The sequence below is a fragment of the Mytilus galloprovincialis genome, chromosome 10, assembly GCF_965363235.1.
Source record: "Mytilus galloprovincialis chromosome 10, xbMytGall1.hap1.1, whole genome shotgun sequence".
NCBI lineage: Eukaryota > Metazoa > Mollusca > Bivalvia > Mytilida > Mytilidae > Mytilus > Mytilus galloprovincialis.
The window spans coordinates 19,139,330-19,159,971 of record NC_134847.1 but is presented as its reverse complement, the minus strand read 5'-3'; the positions used below and the strand labels follow the sequence as shown (position 1 = coordinate 19,159,971).

General features: G+C 34.5%; 3 long non-coding RNA genes across 3 annotated transcripts; 2 read left to right on the top strand and 1 right to left on the bottom strand.

The window, feature by feature from the left end:
* Positions 1–8,809: 8,809 nt before the first annotated feature.
* LOC143049979 (uncharacterized) lies at positions 8,810–14,573 on the bottom strand. The gene is made up of 2 exons (XR_012970381.1): positions 14,511–14,573; positions 8,810–10,188 (listed from the first exon to the last, which is right to left on the bottom strand). It is a non-coding gene; the product is annotated as an uncharacterized LOC143049979 (long non-coding RNA).
* A 901-nt stretch (positions 14,574–15,474) lies between these two features.
* LOC143049025 (uncharacterized) lies at positions 15,475–15,873 on the top strand. Its single transcript, XR_012970003.1, has 2 exons — positions 15,475–15,533; positions 15,829–15,873. It is a non-coding gene; the product is annotated as an uncharacterized LOC143049025 (long non-coding RNA).
* A 4,041-nt stretch (positions 15,874–19,914) lies between these two features.
* Positions 19,915–20,352, top strand: LOC143049024 (uncharacterized). The gene is made up of 2 exons (XR_012970002.1): positions 19,915–20,012; positions 20,308–20,352. It is a non-coding gene; the product is annotated as an uncharacterized LOC143049024 (long non-coding RNA).
* The last annotated feature ends 290 nt before the right edge of the window (positions 20,353–20,642 follow it).

The following is a 20,642-nucleotide window of genomic DNA, read 5'->3' as shown; positions in this document are numbered from 1 at the left end:
CAGACGACGAATATCAATGCCGTCGCATTGCATCTGTTTTAACATTCAAAGAAGTATATAAAACAGTAAGTTTAACAGAATCAACGTGATTACTAATAAACTGACCTACGGTTTATTTATAAGTTCTATAAAATCAAAGAAAGGTGTCAATCGCGGTACTGCGTTTGTTGAAAAAATATCATAGGCTTTTAGCAGTTCAAGTAAAACAATTGTGACATGCCGAGTAGTTGCAGATTTTATAAACAATTTCTTTGATAATTGAAGTTCAAAAACAACCCTACCTCACTTTCCCACGAAGTAGGCCAAAGTGCCCTACCCGCGGTTGGGTTGGTTATTTCATTATGGCACAGCCAAGAAAACAGTCCTGTTTAAATTCTTTCTTAATGAAAGATAGGAATACTGGATCAAGCGAAAGGTTCGTTTATTAATTTGTATCATTGTTTAATATCTCTGTATGATATCAATATATGTTTCTCACTTTCAACCTGTAAAGTTTGCCGAAGCATGCATAAACGGTCAAGGCCCCAACCCGTACTACCGTATTACATAGGATGCCACGAAAATAAACATATATATATATCTTCGCAACGGGACCTCATTCTGATTTTACTGGTTTGTGGTAGAAATGTATATAAAAAGTTTGACACGACCTCCGGAAATAGAAGAAAAGAAAAATTAAGAAAAGACAATTAAAAATCGCTGGCAAAAGTAGAAATTCTTGTTTTCAAAATCTTATATTGGTCGGTGTGCTATTATTGAGTTAATGAATAGAAGCTCGCAGATTTCTTGTTAATTATGGTGATTGCAGATTGGCAGGGGTGGATTTATGCGGGTTTAGCTTGAAACTTAAATTCTCGCTAATTTTACCACAAAATATTTATTTCTCGCCACGCTTGGCAAGATATCTACATTGCACCTTATCTAGAAGAATATTTAAAAAATTTCGATAATAATACCTCCAAAAAAAATTTCGCCTCGCTCCGCTCGGCGGAAATTTAAGTTTGCGCCCCCCTAACCGAAAATCCTGGATCCGCCCCTGATACACGGTTTGCACGCGGACGCTTTTAACCAATCATATTCCTGGAAATGTATAGGAGGTAAGATAAAATACATATACATGGTACCGGTCATATGATAGATGGTTGTATTCTCGTATATTTGCATGCACATTTAGACACTGTGGGACATCTAACTTCACATTCATGACAACACAATTTTGTTTTGATTTGTAGTGTTGCATTTTGAAAAGATTTACTGCGACGAAGACATTTGGTGTTCCGAAATATTTTTTAATACAACATCCTTCATTTTATTTTCGGTTTGTATGACTGTGTTTATAAAAAAAAATTATAAGTATGGTTTTGAAAGTATTTAGACTCATTTTCCTATTTGTGCAAAATTGGAAGAAATAATTCATACGATCTATAGATTTGTTGGAAATTTTATCATGGACTTCGAGATTTTATCCCGAACGTTATCGGTCTATTCCCCATTCCTTCCGTTGGTTGATAATATCTAACGTTAGATTTAGTCAGTTTTTGTAGAAACATTTTGTAATTGTTTTGGAATTCGGTATTTTTCTATTATTTTTTTCCTCCCAATAAAATATGAAAAAAAGTATGTAAAACGCGCCTAGTCTGAGCTATTTTTGGCATTTATTTTATGACTTGTTTACGAGTTGTGTTGACTTGTATACTAACATCATGTAGTCTCAAAGTTCCAGTGTTCAACTTTGTCAACGTTCTATTTTTCCATAATGAAAACTGGACACAGCAAAATCAATAAGAATGTGTGTAGATTTGAAATAAATACTTTATTTTCGAGACTTTTTTTTCTCATATTTAATATAATAGCTAGTAATAAAACAATGAATACATATATATAAACAGTATAAGAAGAATCAGAAAGTATGCCATGTTCACTTTATATCATGAAATTATTATATTTAATCATAATCATTACGACAGGTTATACTCCCAATAACTTTTAGATTTTCATAATAATTTTTCATTTGATATTTAATACAGTGCTATTTTAGTTGAAGTTATACCGGTACAACACCGCAGTAACATAATCAAACAAAAATAATGCAATGAACTTACTGCTTGCTCTGTAAGCACCAAAACGGTTCATAATTTTGTAAGAACTAAGTAAAACTTCAATAAATATAAATGTTCAAATCTTACCTTTAAATTTGTCACTTTACATAATAAATCATACTGTAGGAAAGCCGATCAAAACATTTAGTGTGTCAATAGAAAATCATTCCAAGTGAAAAATATCCAGATAGTATACATTTTAGTCCGGGAATAATGTTTAAAATCTGTAGAGGCTAAATACAAAGAATATTACATTAGAATACAGTACATGACCGACAACTATTTAAATTAATCGGTTGTAGAAAAGAAAAGTGATTAAATATATAATTAATAGTTTTGTAAATGATCATTTCTAGCTTTAGAATATCAAAACTTTAACTATGCAGCACACATCTTGTACCGTTGAATGAAAATTCTGATTTACTGGTAATACTGTTATCATTAATAGTTTTCAAATAAATTTTGATTTTATCTCGAGTGTTTCTCTTTCATTTTTATAATTCTGACAATGCCACAAGATTGCATTAATCATTCTAAATTACTGAAATCTTCACAATTTTAGCATTTGAGTTACATTTTAAACGGTTTCCGTCTTTAAAGGATCTTAAAGGAAGTGACCGCATTTATATTCATTCTGTATATTTAAATGTAAGTTTTTGTATTTGATGATAATAAATAACATATATATAAATGTTGAGAGTGAACACGGATGCGGCCACTTTCATTTTTGACAAAAACCATGCATCTGAAAAGTTACCTTTTAGGTCGTCTTTAATTACCAAATCAGTTTAAAATCACATTAACTAATTGAATCGACTGAAGTAGAGCGTTTAAAAAGTGTCAACAATCTTTCATCGGATGAACCTGAAATTTAAGGCCGAAATCGTAAGCTGATCAACATAGGTGAACGTTCCACTATCTCGAAATATTAAGAAAAAACTCATTTTCAGAATATTTCTTTTTTGAATCATTAGACAGGCCCAAGAGAGAAACACTTATCTTTTCTAGACACGTACAAATATTACAAAGGTATTCTTTCCAGATTGATTAAAGTAAAGCATGTGCTAAGATCTACTAATTGATAAATAAAGTAAAGCATGTGCTAATATCTACTAATTGATAAATAAAGTAAAAGCATGTGCTAAGATCTACTAATTCGATTAATAAAGTAAAGCATGTGTTAAGATCTACTAGTAACCAAATGGTCCACATATTTAATAAAGAACGTAATAATCTGTGTTTTCGGGGGGGGGGGGGGGGGGGTTTCTAGCTAGTCTTCTATACTCCTAACATTCGAGGTTTTAAAATGTATTCCTCAGATTGTTTTACTGACTTTGATGTGAAAAGTTCAAAGGTGCTCGACTCCTTAACAAATACTGCAGCACCTACACTTCACAACAATAAATGAAAGCAGCGGGAATAAAAAAATGTTGATGGGATCCCGCTAACATGTCTAACCTCGCCATATTCTGTATGTATGTATGTGCCTGTCTATAGTCAACAGCATCAGTGGTCGTCGTTTGTTTATATGTGTTACATATTTATTTTTCGGTAATTTTTTGTACAATAATTAGGCCGTTAGTTTTTTTTGTTTGAAATGTTTTGCATTGGTCATATCGGGGTCTTTTATAGCTGACTATGCAGCACGTGCTTTGCCCGTTGTTGAAGGCAGTACGGTGACATATAGTTGGTTATTTCTGTGTCATTTGGTCTCTTGTGGATAATTGTCTCATTGGCAATCATACCACATTTTTTTTTATATATATATATAAATAAAGTGCTTTTCAAAGTATTTGAGTAAAGAAATGTGTGCAACTTGATAGGAAATTATAAGGTAGTTTTTGTTAATCATTAAAGGGACGGAACATACTGACTCGGTAATTTTTGTTTTGGAATAATATCGATATTATACCCTATATTTTTCAGCCTTATTAAAAGAAACTCGTTCATCTGACTTGGAGGTCTGCATCCATGTACACAATAGACCTACGTTACTTCTTTTTATACTCAGTTGTGTTTGGTTTAAATGACTAAATAACATTTGACTGTTAACAAAACTTTAAATTTTTCAAATACTAAGGCTGTTCTACATCAGGAACAGATGACCTTAGCTGTATTTGGCAAAACTTTAGGAATTTTTGGTCCTCAATGCTCTTCAACTCCGTACTTTATTTGGCCTTTTTAAAAAAAAAATTATTCGAGCGTCACTGATGAGTCTTTTTTAGAAGAAACGCGCGTCTGGCGTATATATAAACTTTCAATCCTAATATCTTTGATTTGATTAATAATTAATCCTCTCAAGATACAGTAACAATTTATCTTGCATTGAGGTGTACTGAGTGTGAAGCTTGAGTTGTTGAAGGATCTTCTTTATACCTTCTATGCGATTCTAAAATAATTTCTCTGAAAGAACGAAGCATCCAATATTGAACAAACGTGAATGGTAGGTATTAACTTGAATCTCGTTTGACTTGGTGAAAAGTATAGCCTCAACCTGAATTCGATATGCTCAATTCCTGTATGTGTATATATATAGATGCATTACAGATTCCGTCAATAGATATGAAAATAAATTGACAATGTTAAAAATTTCAGTTCATACAAATCGGTAGGGTTTCATAGTATTGTATAAATTAACATTTCTCTGACTGTTTATGACCTCCTCACACTAAATCCGTTGGATCTGTACTGACTGAAAACTTACACTGTGGGAAAACATGATTTATCTTTTAATTGTTATTGGCTTTGGACTAGCTCTTAGTAACTACAAGTAATTTTATCTCCGTGCTTGTTTCTATTGTTTTTATTTACATTAGTTGGTTTTGCGCCGTGTACCGACCTTTTAAATTAACAATTGTATCGTCTTTTACCGTTTGTTCTTCTGTTGTGCTGTTACACCAGTGTCCCAGAGCGCTCATTATAACATGTTTATCTCGACCGTCCAACATTCTTCATGTAACTTTTCCATGTCAGAGCCTGTATTTCAGTAGTAGTCGTTGGTTCATGTCGGTCAAAGGAGTGGTCCGGTAAGGGCCGACTTTGGCCTCAAATTTCAGGTTCATCTGAATAAAGATTTAGGACACTTTTTGAACACTTAAATGTCTACTTCAGTCGAGTTAATTAGTTTATGTGAACGATTTGATCTGCTTTAGTCATTAAAGACGCTAAATTTCAAGCTGAAATATGAAAAATCTTTCAAATATGCCATGATATGTCAATTTTAAGATGTTTTTTGTCAAAAATTAAAGTGGCCGCATCTGTGTTTACTTTCAACCTTTATATATGTTATGTATTATCATCAAATACAACTTACATTTAAATAAATATAAAGAAAGAACACAAATGCGGCCACTTCCATTTAAGACGAAAACCGTATAAAATTTAACTCAAATGTAAAAATTGTGAAGATTTCAGTAATTTAGCATGACTTAATGATGCTAGTACCCTATATATTTGCATTGTATTGTCAAAAACTACCCATATATATTTATGTAACATATATAGAAGTATTCTTCTTTCCAATTTCCTTTGGACCTACTCCTTTGTCTTTCGTATATTGTTTTGTTATAAATGAGGCCGTTTTGGTTTTCTCGTTTGAATTGTTTTACATTTTTAAATGTCGGGCCTTTTATAGCCGACTATGCGATATACGTTTTCTTCATTGTTGAAGACCGCACGCCTTTAATTGTTTACATGCTCAACATTTGAACTCTAGTGGATAGTTGTCTAATTATCGTTTATACTATCGTTTTTATACTGTATACAACATCGATATTTTGTTTAGAAAGGAAAACAACATATAGACAGCACTGTGCCTGATACTCATACAAACAAGTTATATGTAGAGGTGAATCCTAAAAAAACATTGATTTTTTTATCTTATAGATATAGTAGAGCAAGAATATGCACTCTGATTAAAAACAGATCTTTTATACAGTGTGCTCCGTTAAGTTTATTTGTTGCAGCTTATGCACATCGCAACAAATAAATCTAACGTATAGCAGACTGAAAAAATCATGCTCTAAATCAGATTGAAGAATAAACAACTCAAGGCACTATACATTCCTTACATTTCCAAGTTCAGTGAAGTGCAACATCTGACTCAAGACACTAACTTGAATATATTCTTAGACGGTCATTATGTAACAATGAATATATATGCACTTATTAAGTTGCAAATTGATATTGACACAGATTTAAATTAAACTCCCTAAAGGTATTGATACACAGATATAGGAAAACACTTTACATTGACAATCATAATTTCTCTCTTCTGTTTACATATGATATAAAAGTAGAAAGTTATTTTCGTTACACAAATTTTAACCAGATGCTCCGCAGGGCGCAGCTATATACGACCGCAGATGTTGAACCCTGAACAGTTGGGGCAAGTATGGACACAACATTTAAGCTGGATTCAGCTCTAAATTTGGATTGTGATTAAATAGTTGACACAGCATAGGTTTCTGACACAGAATGAATGTGGTCTAATTAACTTAAAATATTTTTTTTGCCTTTGAGAAATTCACTATATATATGCTGTTGAATATTAATCCTCTCAAAAAATGTTTGAAGAAATTTTCTTTTTATTTATGAAATCTGAAATGAGAAAAATTTAACCCCCTCCCCCCCACAATTTTTTTTTTACATCCCCCTTTCCCTTTTTCCAAAACTGATCTCAATTCAAATTCCTAATGGAGTTTGCAACAATAACTACTCATTTAAATACATCATAAAATATTAAAATGTAAAATAAAGTGCTTGTTATCACTGAATGGTAAAGATTGTTTTAATTTATCAGTTGGTAGTAAAAGTGAATATACATTGTATATTGTATAAAACAATGATTTAAGTTGATTCAACTACTATTCTGGACAAAGAAAGATAACTCCAATCAATTGAGAATTTCTTGCTATTGCACAATATTGTGCAATTAGATATTTCTTGCTATTGTGCAATACTGTGCAATTGAAAATTGCTTGCTATTGCACAATACTGTGCAATTGAAGATTTCTTGCTATTGCTGAATACTGTGCAATTGAAAATGTCTTGCTATTGCACAATACTTAATATAATAATTTTGGATCCTGATTTGAACCAACTTGAAAACTGGGCCCATAATCAAAAATATAAGTATATATTTAGATTCAGCATATCAAAAAAGCCCAAGAATTCAATTTTTTTTAAAATCAAACTTAGTTTAATTTTGGACCCTTTGAACTTTAATGTAGACCAATTTGAAAACGGGACCAAGAATTAAGAATCTACATACACAGTTAGATTTGGCATATCAAAGAACCCCAATTATTCAATTTTTGATGAAATCAAACAAAGTTTAATTTTGGACCCCGATTTGGACCAACTTGAAAACTCTGCCAATAATAAAAAATCTAAGTACATTTTTAGATTCAGCATATCAAAGAAGCCCAAGGATTCAATTTTTGTTAAAATCAAACTAAGTTTAATTTTGGACCCTTTGGACCTTAATGTAGACCAATTTGAAAACGGCACCAAAAATTAAGAATCTACATACACAGTTAGATTCGGCATATCAAAGAACCCCATTTATTCAATTTTTTATGAAATCAAATAAAGTTCAATTTTGGACCCTTTGGGCCTCTTATTCATAAACTGTTGGGACCAAACCTCCAAAAATGAAACCCAACCTTCCTTTTATGGTCATAAGCCTTGTGTTTAAATTTCATAGATTTCTATTTACTTATACTAAAGTTATGGTGCGAAAAGCAAGAATAATGCTTATTTGGGCCCCTTTTTGGCCCCTAATTCCTAAACTGTTAGGACCAAAACTCCCAAAATCAATCTCAACCTTCCTTTTGTGTTCATAAACCTTGTTTCAAAATTTCATTGATTTCTATTTACTAATACTTAAGTTATAGTGCGAAAACCAAAAAAATGCCTATTTGGGCCCTTTTTGGCCCCTAATTCCTAAAATGTTGGGTCCAAAACTCGTAAAATCAATCCCAACCTTCCTTTTGTGGTAATAAACCTTGTTTTAAAATTTCATAGATTTCTATTCACTTTTACAAAAGTTAGAGTGCGAAAACTAAAAGTATTCGGACGACGACGACGACGCAGGACGACGACGCCAACGTGATAGCAATATACGACGAAAAATTAAAATTTTTGCGGTCGTATAAAAATAAGAAGTCTTATCATTTCTTTAAAAAAAAAGTTCGAATCCTTATGATCCATTGTATAGTAATAAACGTTTGTTTTGTATTTTAATGAAGGTCTTACTTAAGATCCAAAAATGTGAAAAGGTTTCTAGTTAACATTTATTAAATTTCTTCTTCAATGATTCAAAGATTGTGACAATAATATACATGTATATATCCTAAACATTAAACGATGTCAGAATTTTAAATCCTTTCTTGGGAAACATTGAAAATCAATATGTTAGTGTAGCCGATGGAGACTATCAGCCTATTTTCATCTTCGTAAAAGAATATTGCTGATGGTAATCGTAGACCGTCCGACCCCATAAGGATTTCTCTATGAAATTTTCCATCACTTGATAGGACTACAACGTTATCCGATGACTCTCCAGTTATATACAGGTTTCCATATTTGTCAAATGCACCACCACGTGGATGCACCATGACACTTTTATAGTTGAATGTCCAAAGTGGTTCTCCAGACTTGTTGGTACATATGACAGAACATGTATCATTCGAATAATATATTTTGTCTTCAGATGTCACTACAAATGATTCAAAAGGTAATTTCCCTTTAATAAAAATTAATGTTTTATAATCTCTTTTATCAATTTGATATATACCCTTGTTTTCTACAACACAAAACATCTTTTCATTATTACTTGCTATGCTGGAAGAATTTCCCGGTAGTTGGATAAACTTCATTCTTTTCCTGGAAGGCAAATGTATTATATTGATTCCACCGCAGCTAGAATTACCCGTAGTGACAGCAACATTGTTATCGTCTAGACATGCAACATCGTATGCGTCGCTGTTTTCAATTGAAATAGAAGATAGACATGACCCATGAAAATCCATTAGGCTAAGCTTACTTCTTGCGTGATGAGTTAAAAGCAGATGATTCTCTGGTGTGACATAGCAACCTCGTATGGCACCACCACCATCGGATGTCAATGATTGTACTCGGTTTAATGTTATATCTTGAATAGATTTTGGTTTTTGTACTGCTAGAAGTTGTGCCTGTTTATTTTTCCTCTTTCTAAGCGACACCATCTCTTGTTTTGTTAGAATCTCTACAGATCCGAATACCTTTATTTCGTACAAGCAGTTACCTATACTAAGTCTTGTATCAACTGCCGATTTTAATACCATTTGCTGTAAAAGACCATCGTCAAGTAATGATTGCATACTTTTTTCATTTTCTGTTATTCTATTTTGCATTTCTTTCATTCCAAGAAAAGTTTGGAGTTCTGACGCGTAACTCTGAATATCACTTAGGTCTCCCATATTCTTAGATATCTTCTGTTCAGTTTCGTGAACTAACAATATTGTCTTTTGGATCTTCTCAGTCGTTTGCTTCACTGTTTCTTCAATCTCTAATTTTAACCTCTTTTCAAGCTTGTCAAAGTGATTATTGACAAGCAATCGCATTTGATTAATCTCTTCCAGTTGTTTCTCTTTTTCTATTTCGATTTCCGATATATTGGTCTCTCGGTCAGTTTTAATTTCTTTAATATTTTCTTGCATATCAATCATCGTTTGTTCTAAGTCCTTGTACATTTCCGAGGTTTTGATATCGTTCAACATATCATCTAGCGGAACAGCTTCACATTTCCCATGCAATGTTATACATTTGTAGCAAATGCAAGTTTCGTGAGTTGGACAATACAGCTGGTAGTTTTCGTTATGTTCTTGACAGCTCTGGCGAAGTTCAGATAAAAAGGGAGGTAATTTCTTGTAATCTTCAATTGGTATAAGTTTGTGGTTACGTACTATTTTTACGACGCCATGATGCTCCTTACATTCTGGACAAAGAGACTGTTCACATTCAGGACACCAATGAGTTGACAGATTTGAAAGATGTCTCAATTCGCAGATATTACAGTACACTGAATTGGTAGCCATTGGTGTTTCTGAAATAATGAATACTTAGCATATTGAAATATTACAGCTAAATTTATCATTCTATGAAACCTTCTTCTTCAAGTAGAAAAATTAAATTTGCGCACGGTTAACACTTTTAGGTGTTCCCATATTTAGGTAGTAAATGTAGGCAGCTTTTGTTTTTAGAATGTGTTAATGATTTGCAAGCTAGCATAACTCTTGGAAATGTAGGGTTTTATCATACGGCTATAATTTTATTTCTTACATTCAGATACAAAAAAAATCTAGAAAGCTTTAAAGTCATATGAAACAAGTGACTGGTGAAAAATAATAATTATCCAATTCTTGAACCAATAAATATTAACTTAAACTTATGTGCACGATTTTATCATTTATTACGCAAATCGTCAATTTTTTTTTCTCTCTGTTTGTTATGATGTAAAAATATGGCTGCTCATTACTTGTGTTTGAAACCAAAGTTTACCGATTGTTACCTTATAATAAACAATCAACAAAGAAGCATGAATATTGAGCACGTGTTTAACATGTACAATCAGATAATAGTTTATTTCTAAGAGAGCCGTGGTGTAGTGGTTAGTGCATCGGACTACTAACACAAAGGTTCCTGGTTCGATTCCCGTTTGGGATGAAAATTTCAGGAACTCAATTTTCGGCTCTCCCTTGACACCATCTGCGAGTATGGTCTTGAGGAAACGATGATAGTCCGTCGGAAGGGGACGATAAATGGCTGACCCTAGTTAAGAGAGAGCCATATCTCTTGCACGTTAAAGACACCCTTGTAGATTTCGAAAAAGAGTAGGCTAATGCCGCTACAAGGCAGCACTCGCATCCGCAAAGTGGAAAGGGATTAATATAAGTTGCAAAACTTGTTTCCCAATCCACTATAAATAAATATGTTTAAACTAAAGATCCATTCGTATTGCCATCAATGGATTTTTAGGAGAAGGGTCACTTTGCATACGGAAATTATGTCGGCGAATTCACGGCTTCCTGGAAGCAAGCAATTTAAAAAAAAAAAGTAAACTTCTTCTTAATGTGGACAAATTAAAGACTTTTTTTTCAGAAAAAAAGTATATGTACATAGGTTTAAGTCAGAATGAAAACTATCCATTTTGTAATAGTTTTTTTTTTTTTTTTAATTTGAGGTTTCATATGTTTCAGATTTGAATAAAAGTTATTATTTTCTATTGAATGTGATAATATTAAAATTGAAAGCAAATGTGAATAGTTAGGTATTATATTGGACAATTGTTTATCTGGATTAATACAATGTAATCTTCTTTATGCGTGAGATTATTGGTATGGAGGTTTAGCAAAGAAACTTTATGACAAACTTCAGGTCATTCAAAATAAAGATACAATTATTTTACTCTCCCGAGAGAAAACGAATCACTGAACATGAAATTGAAAATTGGGATTATTGAATGTTTGTAGCTAAGTGACACAACTTCGTCTAAATCATGTCTTTAGTAAATGTTTTATCACGACAAATGACCAGAATACTTATTCTTTCTATTTTAGTGGTTATTAAAATGATCATGTAAATGGTATTCATGTGAAATCAAAAATAAAATTTGGAGTTTGAAGTGAATATGACTTTTTTATCTAATTTTCACAATGTATTTTAATGTTGTGCTATAGTACACGACTGTCCCTGGTTAGGGTTAGTACTGTATCAATTCTTCGGTGTGACATGATTTATTAAAAAGACAGACGAATGATATGCACTCACAAATACGTTTTTACCAATATCTCTACATCTATATATGTCTCTCCAAAACAAGGGGCTTGAATTCACAGGGCGTCTGTCATATTTTTTCCTCTTTTTATGTTGTTATGTGAATGTTGTTTCTTTGAAACAGTCCGTTTCCCTTTCAAAACGTTTAACAATATTGTGAAATAGTTACTTTCCTAGCCCTTTAGATGATTCTAAACATATTCATATGGACGTAAGAAAATCAACAACTTATCATGTGATATACTAAATTTAATTAAATCTCAATCCATGTGTCATACATTTGTAGGTGCGTGTCTTCAATATATTCATTTCTATAAAGCTAGAAAAGGGTAATTGATAGAAAAATATGAAATCAAATTAAAACTGAAAAATATATTTTAAAAAGTGATTCTTTAATCCATAATATTAATACGAGTCGAACTTTCGGTTCCACAGTGCTCACAAATACAACCAGATGCTCCGCAGGGCGCAGCTTTATACAACCGCAGAGGTTGAACCCTGAACGGTTGGGCAAGTATGGACACAACATTCAAGCTGGATACAGCTCTAAATTTGGATTGTGATTAAATAGTTGACACAGCATAGGTTTCTGACACAGAATGAATGTGGTCTAATGAACTTAAAATATTTTTTTTGCCTTTGAGCAATTCACTTTGCTGTTGAATATTAATCCTCTCAAAAAAATGTTTGAAGACATTTTCTTTTTATTTATGAAATCTGAAATGAGAAAAATTTAACCCCCCCCCCCCCCCCCCCCCACACACACACACACACATTTTTTTTTCACATACCCCTTTCCCTTTTTCCAAAACTGATCTCAATTCAAATTTCTAATGGAGTTTGCAACAATAACTACTCATTTAAATACATCATAAAATATTAAAATGTAACAAAAGGTGCTTGTTATCACTGAATGGTAAAGATTGTTTTAATTTATCAGTTGGTAGTAAAAGTGAATATACATTGTATATTGTATAAAACAATGATTTAAGTTGACTCAACTACTATTCTGGACAAAGAAAGATAACTCCAATCAATTGAAAATTTCTTGCTATAGCACAATATTGTGCAATTAGATATTGTTTAGATTCAGCATATCAAAAAAGCCCAAGAATTCTTTTTTGTTAAAATCAAATTTAGTTTAATTTTGGACCCTATGGACTTTAATGTAGACCAATTTGAAAACTGGACCAAAAATTAAGAATCTACATACACAGTTAGATTTGGCATATCAAAGAACCCAAATTATTCAATTTTTGATGAAATCAAACAAAGTTTAATTTTGGACCCCGATTTGGACCAACTTGAAAACTGGGCCAATAATAAAAAATCTAAGTACATTTTTAGATTCAACATATTAAAGAACCCCAAGGATTCAATTTTTGTTAAAATCAAACTAAGTTTAATTTTGGACCCTTTGGACCTTAATGTAGACCAATTTGAAAACGGGACCAAAAATTAAGAATCTACATACACAGTTAGATTTAGTATATCAAAGAACCCCAATTATTCAATTTTTGATGAAATCAAACAAAGTTCAATTTTGGACCCTTTTGGGCCCCTTTTTCCTAAACTGTTGGGACAAAAACTCCCAAAATCAATCCGAACCTTCCTTTTGTGGTCATAAACCTTGTGTTTAAATTTCAAAGATTTCTATTTAATTATACTTAAGTTATGGTAGGAAAACCAAGAATAATGCTTATTTGGGCCCCTTTTTGGCCCCTAATTCCTAAACTGTTGGGACCTCAACTCCCAAAATCAATCCCAACCTTCCTTTTGTGGTCATAAACCTTGTGTTTAAATTTCACTGATTTCTATTTACTAATACTAAAGTTATTGTGCGAAAACAACGAATAATGCTTATTTGGGCCCTTTTTTGGCCCCTAATTCCTAAACTGTTGGAACCAAAACTCCCAAAATCAATCCCAACCTTCCTTTTGTGGTCATAAACCTTGTGTCAAAATTTCATAGATTTCTATTCACTTAAACTAAAGTTATAGTGCGAAAACCAAGAAAATGCTTATTTGGGCCCTTTTTGGCCCCTAATTCCTAAAATGTTGGGACCAAAACTCCTAAAATCAATCCCAACCTTCCTTTTGTGGTCATAAACCTTGTTTCAAAATTTCATCGATTTCTATTCAGTTTTACTAAAGTTAGAGTGCGAAAACTAAAAGTATTCGGACGACGACGCAAGACGACGCAGGGCGACGACGCCAACGTGATAGCAATATACGACGAAAAATTAAATTTTTTGCGGTCGTATAAAAATTATGTCCCGAACGGCTGTCAATACGTAGGTTTACATATATTATTATTCATACACATGCATAGCTTTGTCACAAAGACACATAGATTCCAACTTTCAACCACTTCAATAGTTTATGTATTTGATAATACTCATTGGTAAATCTATTCGAATTTGAAAGCAGAAATTTTAAAAGTTTTGCAGGGGGTTTTGCTCTATAAGTAATTTATCTCAAATGCTTGTGGTCGATAAAGACAGACTGACCTTTGTCCTGTGACACTATCACTCTGCTAACTTTATGAAAGATTTTATACATTTGAATTAGAAATGTTACAAACATTACAAACCTTTAGGAGATATCTTGTTAATCACATAGTAGATAACCGGAAGTTCGATAAATCAACAACTTTAGTCTCGATCATCCAGCCGCTTTATTTTTCAAAGTAGAGCGTCTGGATGACAAGTGATATAAAAATGGTAATTTATGACATTCGAAATAGTATCGGCTTTTTTAGCTTGTTTTTAAAGATAATGTCCAAGACGAATAACCAAGAAGTTGGTTATTGACTTCGGAAGAAATTATATTACGATAATACTATTGAAAAGCCCGAGTGTACCGATTGTTGTTTAAAGCTATTTATATTTTGTTTGTGACGACATACAAGTCGTGGAAAACACCAGACAGCATGGCTTCCATGACCGCAAAGGAAAATAACAGCACATCAAACCTTGGTAAGATGATATAACAACACAAACTGTTACATAAATTTTAATGCAAACTGAAACAGCGAGTAGTTATATATTTTTTCATGCATGTCCGTGCTACGTAAGCAAGTTAATAATCATACAATAAATGGCAATTTTTGTATTGACTGGGACCACTCGAACAGTCGTGTGTACGCTATAAATACATTGGGGTTGTTAACTTTAAAAATACTTGATGGAAAAGTGATATGACGCCGAAATATGAACTTCATCCAAGATAAGTTTGTTGTATTTATATGTAGTGTATAAAGGAGTTTGCATTTTAATATGACTTTTTCATTGTGTAAAAAAAGGGGGAAGGAGAGATGCGCAATGTTGTACACATTTTAAGGAGGGAACGCAATTCAAAAACATAAGCAGACTATTCTGGAACTCATTCATCATTTATTCTTCATGTGATCATCATTTTATATTGTTAACGTTTCATTGCGTACATCGCTTTATGTGCGCCAGTTTTAGGAGTTTTTATAAAGGACAGTGTAGGAATCCGCGTTACTTTCCCCTCTTTTCTAATGACGTAAACTGCTCAGCGAGTCGTGTGCACAACTGCAAGGAACATTCAGCGGACACGTTGTCCAAAAGAACAATTCGTGGCTAACCACAGCGTGAGTTACTTTCAAAACATTACAAATTATGTATTTACATCAGTGACAAACTGTTTTAATATATTTTCATATGTTATAAAGAAACTATGAACTTTTAACCGTTCAAACTGTACGTATCTGCGACAACACAATTTAATCCAAGACAGAACCCGACGTGTTCAGGAATATTCATCCGTTTATTATTATAAAGAACTTTAACAACATTATATATCTACGAACTGTTTATCCGTATTTTTAATGGACTTTAATTATCATTGAACACATTGTAAAATTGTATTTATATTTGTATTTTCAGTTTTTCACCATTTGGATTGGTAGTGAAATAAAAGTCAGCTCCTGATTGTTTTATCTTTACTTAAACCCAGTCGTCTTGGTTACACTCACTGGTCAGGCCAGTACAGTGAAAAAGCTACAACTTGCCTGTTGTTTTTCTTGGATAACGTACGCCACTCCACGACAGTCAACAGACCAACAACGTAGTTTCAACGACAACGTAGCAACGTACATACGTACATACCTTTACACTGACAGTGGACTACATATCTTGTGTGTACTCGGCAGCAAACCAACAACGTTGAACAAACATTGCCGATTAACATCATGGATCCCAGTCACGCGGAACAGCAAGAAGAGGTTCAGCCCCCAGAGGGAAATGTCCCAGATCTAGAATTATTACAAAATCTGTCTAAAACAACAAATGAAGATGAAAATGCCGAGACTAGGCGAGTGCGTGAACTTACCGAAAAGGGACAGAGAGCCTTTATAGAAAAACGTGACAAGTTCTATCACGACTTAGAGGCCCTATGGTCAAACCTAGACTCTCAGTTATTAGAAACGGCCAAGCCTCCTAACGACCTCCAGCAATTGTTAACAGCACAAGATAAAATTGTACAAGCCTGTACTAAGTATCGCAGGCTCACAGACGAGTACTTGACATTTCTGAAAAACACAAAAACATTAGACAGCCTTCAAGACATTGATACGTGCAAATTCTCAACGGATATCCGAATGTCTAAAGTCGAACTGGCAATTGAGACTTTACACGAGCATCGCCTCGCCCTAACACAGGCTAAATCCACTAGAATAAAGACCTCAAAGGGTAAGAAAAGCTCGCACAGCGATAGCTCTAACGTGTCAGACATGTCAAGCCTGGCACGGAGAAAGCGAGCCAAGGCAGAGGCTGCAAAGTCTAAGATAGAATTTGTCGAAAAACATGCCCTTATCCTACAACAGGAAGCAATGTTAGAAGAACAAGCCCTGTTCAGACAAAATGAAATGGAACAGGAAGCAGCACACAAAAAGGCTGAAATGGAGCAAGAGGCCGCACAGAGAACAGTTCAGCTAGAACAGGAGGCTGCTCACAGAAAAACGCAATTAGAACAAGAGGCTATGCGCAGGAAGGCTCAAATGCAACAAGAAGCCGCACGAGTAAGCCGGGAAAAGGCCGAGCTTAAAGCCAAATTTAACCTTCTTGAAGCACAGAGAGAAGCTGCAGCCGCAGAAGCCGAGGCTCGTATCCTGGAATACGATGATAGCCAAGCGGTTAGCGATCTCCCTGACGAAAAGGAAGACCCGCTCCATCGTGTGCAAGATTTCGTCAATAAACTTCCTGTATCAACTGTTGTAAAGGAAGTAACAGGACCTCAAAAGAAAGAACAAATTCCTGTTAAAATTGAGCTGAGACATGAAGCACCAGCGTTCGTGCCATCTATGGCACTGAACTTGCCACCACAAACACCTGAGGTCTTGCCTACACGTGCTAAATCACCAGATGTTAATGTATTCCCAGGTCTGGGAAAAGTAACTGGAATAGGAAAACAGGGCGTTTCAGCAAAGATCCCTGTCTCACAGCAAAATCAAGGCATTATAGAAGAGATCCCTGTCACACACCTAAGACAAGGAGTTATAAGTGAAGAGACCCCTTCTGCACACCTGCAGCAAAACAATCCTACGTTAGAGATAACAAGATTTCTCCTTCGCAAGGACTTGCTGTTCTCCCGGCTAACAAGCTTTAACGACCAGGCAGAATCATTTCATACATGGAAAGCCAGCTTTAAAAATGTCATAGACGAACTACAAGTTTCAGACTCGGAACAGATAGACCTACTTATTAAATGGCTTGGACCAGAGTCAGGTAAACATGCCATGAGTATAAGGGCATCAAATGCCAACAACCCAACAAGAGGCCTACACAGATTATGGGAAAGACTGGACGATCGATATGGTGCTCCAATAATGTTGCAGACGTCTCTCGTCAACAAACTTGACAACTTTCCAACACTGACAAATAAAGACAACTCACTCCTTTACGATTTGTCAGACATTATCTCAGAAATAGAGTATCACAAAGAAAATCCCAAGCTGGGATGTTTGCTAGCTTACTTCGACTCGTCAAAGGGGGTAAATCCTATTGTGGAAAAACTACCATACGGACTCCAAGAAAAGTGGATAACAAGGGCTTCAAGATACAAGGCTAAATATGAAGTTGCCTTTCCACCTTTTACAGAATTCTCTGCCTTCATCAGGGAAATGAGCAAAATTAAGAACGATCCTGGGTTCATCTTTGGTTCAAAGGTAACACCAAATACAAAAGACGCTACGCCAAGGTTCACACCTCAGACGTACTCTAAAGTCAACGTCCATAAGACAGCTGTTGAACAGCAAACTGAAGACAGCAGTCAACAACAAGGTCTGTGTATCCTACACAATACAAAGCATACCTTGAATGAATGCCGAGCATTCCGAGCCAAAACTATAGAGGAACGCAAGGAACTGTTGAGGCAAAACAATCTTTGTTACAAATGCTGTGATTCGACTATGCACAGAAGTCGTGATTGCAACGCGAGTATCAGTTGCAATGAATGCGGAAGTAGACAACACACAACCGCATTACACATTAATCGAGTGTACCAAACCAAAGGTGCACCGCCTTCACCGCCTAGATTAGTCGACGGCGGGGAGCAACTTGAGTTAGCTGAAACCAAGCTAACCTCTGTTAGTTCAACTTGCACAGATATCTCCAAAGACGGCAACAGCAGTAAATCTTGTGCCAAGATACTTCCTGTGAATGTCTTTCACAAAGATAATCAGGACAAAGTAATTCGCATGTATGCAATTATTGACGACCAAAGCAACCGGTCTCTCGTGGCTCCTGAATTCTTCAGCCTATTCAACGTACAGGCAGAAACAAAAGATTATTTGTTATCCACATGCTCCGGCAGCAAGGTTACTTCCGGTAAACGAGGAAACGGCTTTGTCGTGAAGTCTGTACAAGACAATACTAGATTCAATCTGCCTGAACTGATTGAATGCGATAACATTCCCAATAATCGGAACGAAATTGCTACACCTGAGGATATATTGCAATATCAACACTTGCAAGAACTACAAAATCATATCCTCCCGATTGATGGAAAATGCAAAATCCTATTGCTCATTGGAAGAGACCTTATAGAGGCACATCATGTCCTTGATCAACGTCTAGGACCACCAAAGACTCCATTTGCGCAAAAGTTAAACCTGGGTTGGATTATCGTTGGAAAAATACGCTCCGATAAGCAACATGTTCACCTTGAACTCACTAAAAAGGAAACAAATCCAACTTGCAGTGTTGTGAAACCACATACAAAGAAATTACCTGAGTGTAATAAAACCAACACCCAGTCAAATGAAATTCAAACTGATTCGTCTAAACTTAATCCCCGTTTACATGGGCAACCGAAAATGAAATCAGCGACTTCAATCGTCAGATTTGCGGAAGCCGAAAAGTTCACTTCGGAAGCAACGCCACCAAAAGTGAATGCCGACAAAGAAAAGTACATCCGTAAACATTCAATTCCCATGAAAAGCTTCAATTCGCCTTTGAATACGCAAGGACAAGAGGAAAGCAGAATAACCAATTCCAACTTAAGTTACAGAGAAAAGGAACATGGTACCGGATGGTCTACTGTACGCCGTAAACGTCAAGGAAAGCATCCGTCTCGCAAGACGTCCTCGTTAGATTGCATATCCATGTCGAAAGGAGATTCTTCCATCAGAACTACAGCCATGGAGTTGGATCTTAGATCGCCGCGATCTCGTCGGAAACACCGCCATATCTAGGATAGAAGCTGTGAAATACCCAGCCTCCCGTTGGACTACTTCTAAGTGAATATTTGTACTGTTGTTATATATATTTAACATTTTATTTGTTTTCGATAATGGAATAGTGATGTCAGATAGACCTCAGACGGGGAGTATTCTGGAACTCATTCATCATTTATTCTTCATGTGATCATCATTTTATATTGTTAACGTTTCATTGCGTACATCGCTTTATGTGCGCCAGTTTTAGGAGTTTTTATAAAGGACAGTGTAGGAATCCGCGTTACTTTCCCCTCTTTTCTAATGACGTAAACTGCTCAGCGAGTCGTGTGCACAACTGCAAGGAACATTCAGCGGACACGTTGTCCAAAAGAACAATTCGTGGCTAACCACAGCGTGAGTTACTTTCAAAACATTACAAATTATGTATTTACATCAGTGACAAACTGTTTTAATATATTTTCATATGTTATAAAGAAACTATGAACTTTTAACCGTTCAAACTGTACGTATCTGCGACAACACAATTTAATCCAAGACAGAACCCGACGTGTTCAGGAATATTCATCCGTTTATTATTATAAAGAACTTTAACAACATTATATATCTACGAACTGTTTATCCGTATTTTTAATGGACTTTAATTATCATTGAACACATTGTAAAATTGTATTTATATTTGTATTTTCAGTTTTTCACCATTTGGATTGGTAGTGAAATAAAAGTCAGCTCCTGATTGTTTTATCTTTACTTAAACCCAGTCGTCTTGGTTACACTCACTGGTCAGGCCAGTACACAGACGAAAAACAAACAAAGTATATCTAGAAGATGCCACTGATTTTGTACATACACCAAACGGTCAAAATGATGTATGCTCGATTTTTTTTTAAAAACAAATGCATTTAGCTTATACAAACATTTAAGAAGTGCGACACGTTGTTATGAAAAGTAATTTAAATATACTGTTAGTAAACAAAGTCTGGACTGGTCAACTTAAAAAAGACACTTTTAAGAGGCATTTTTTTT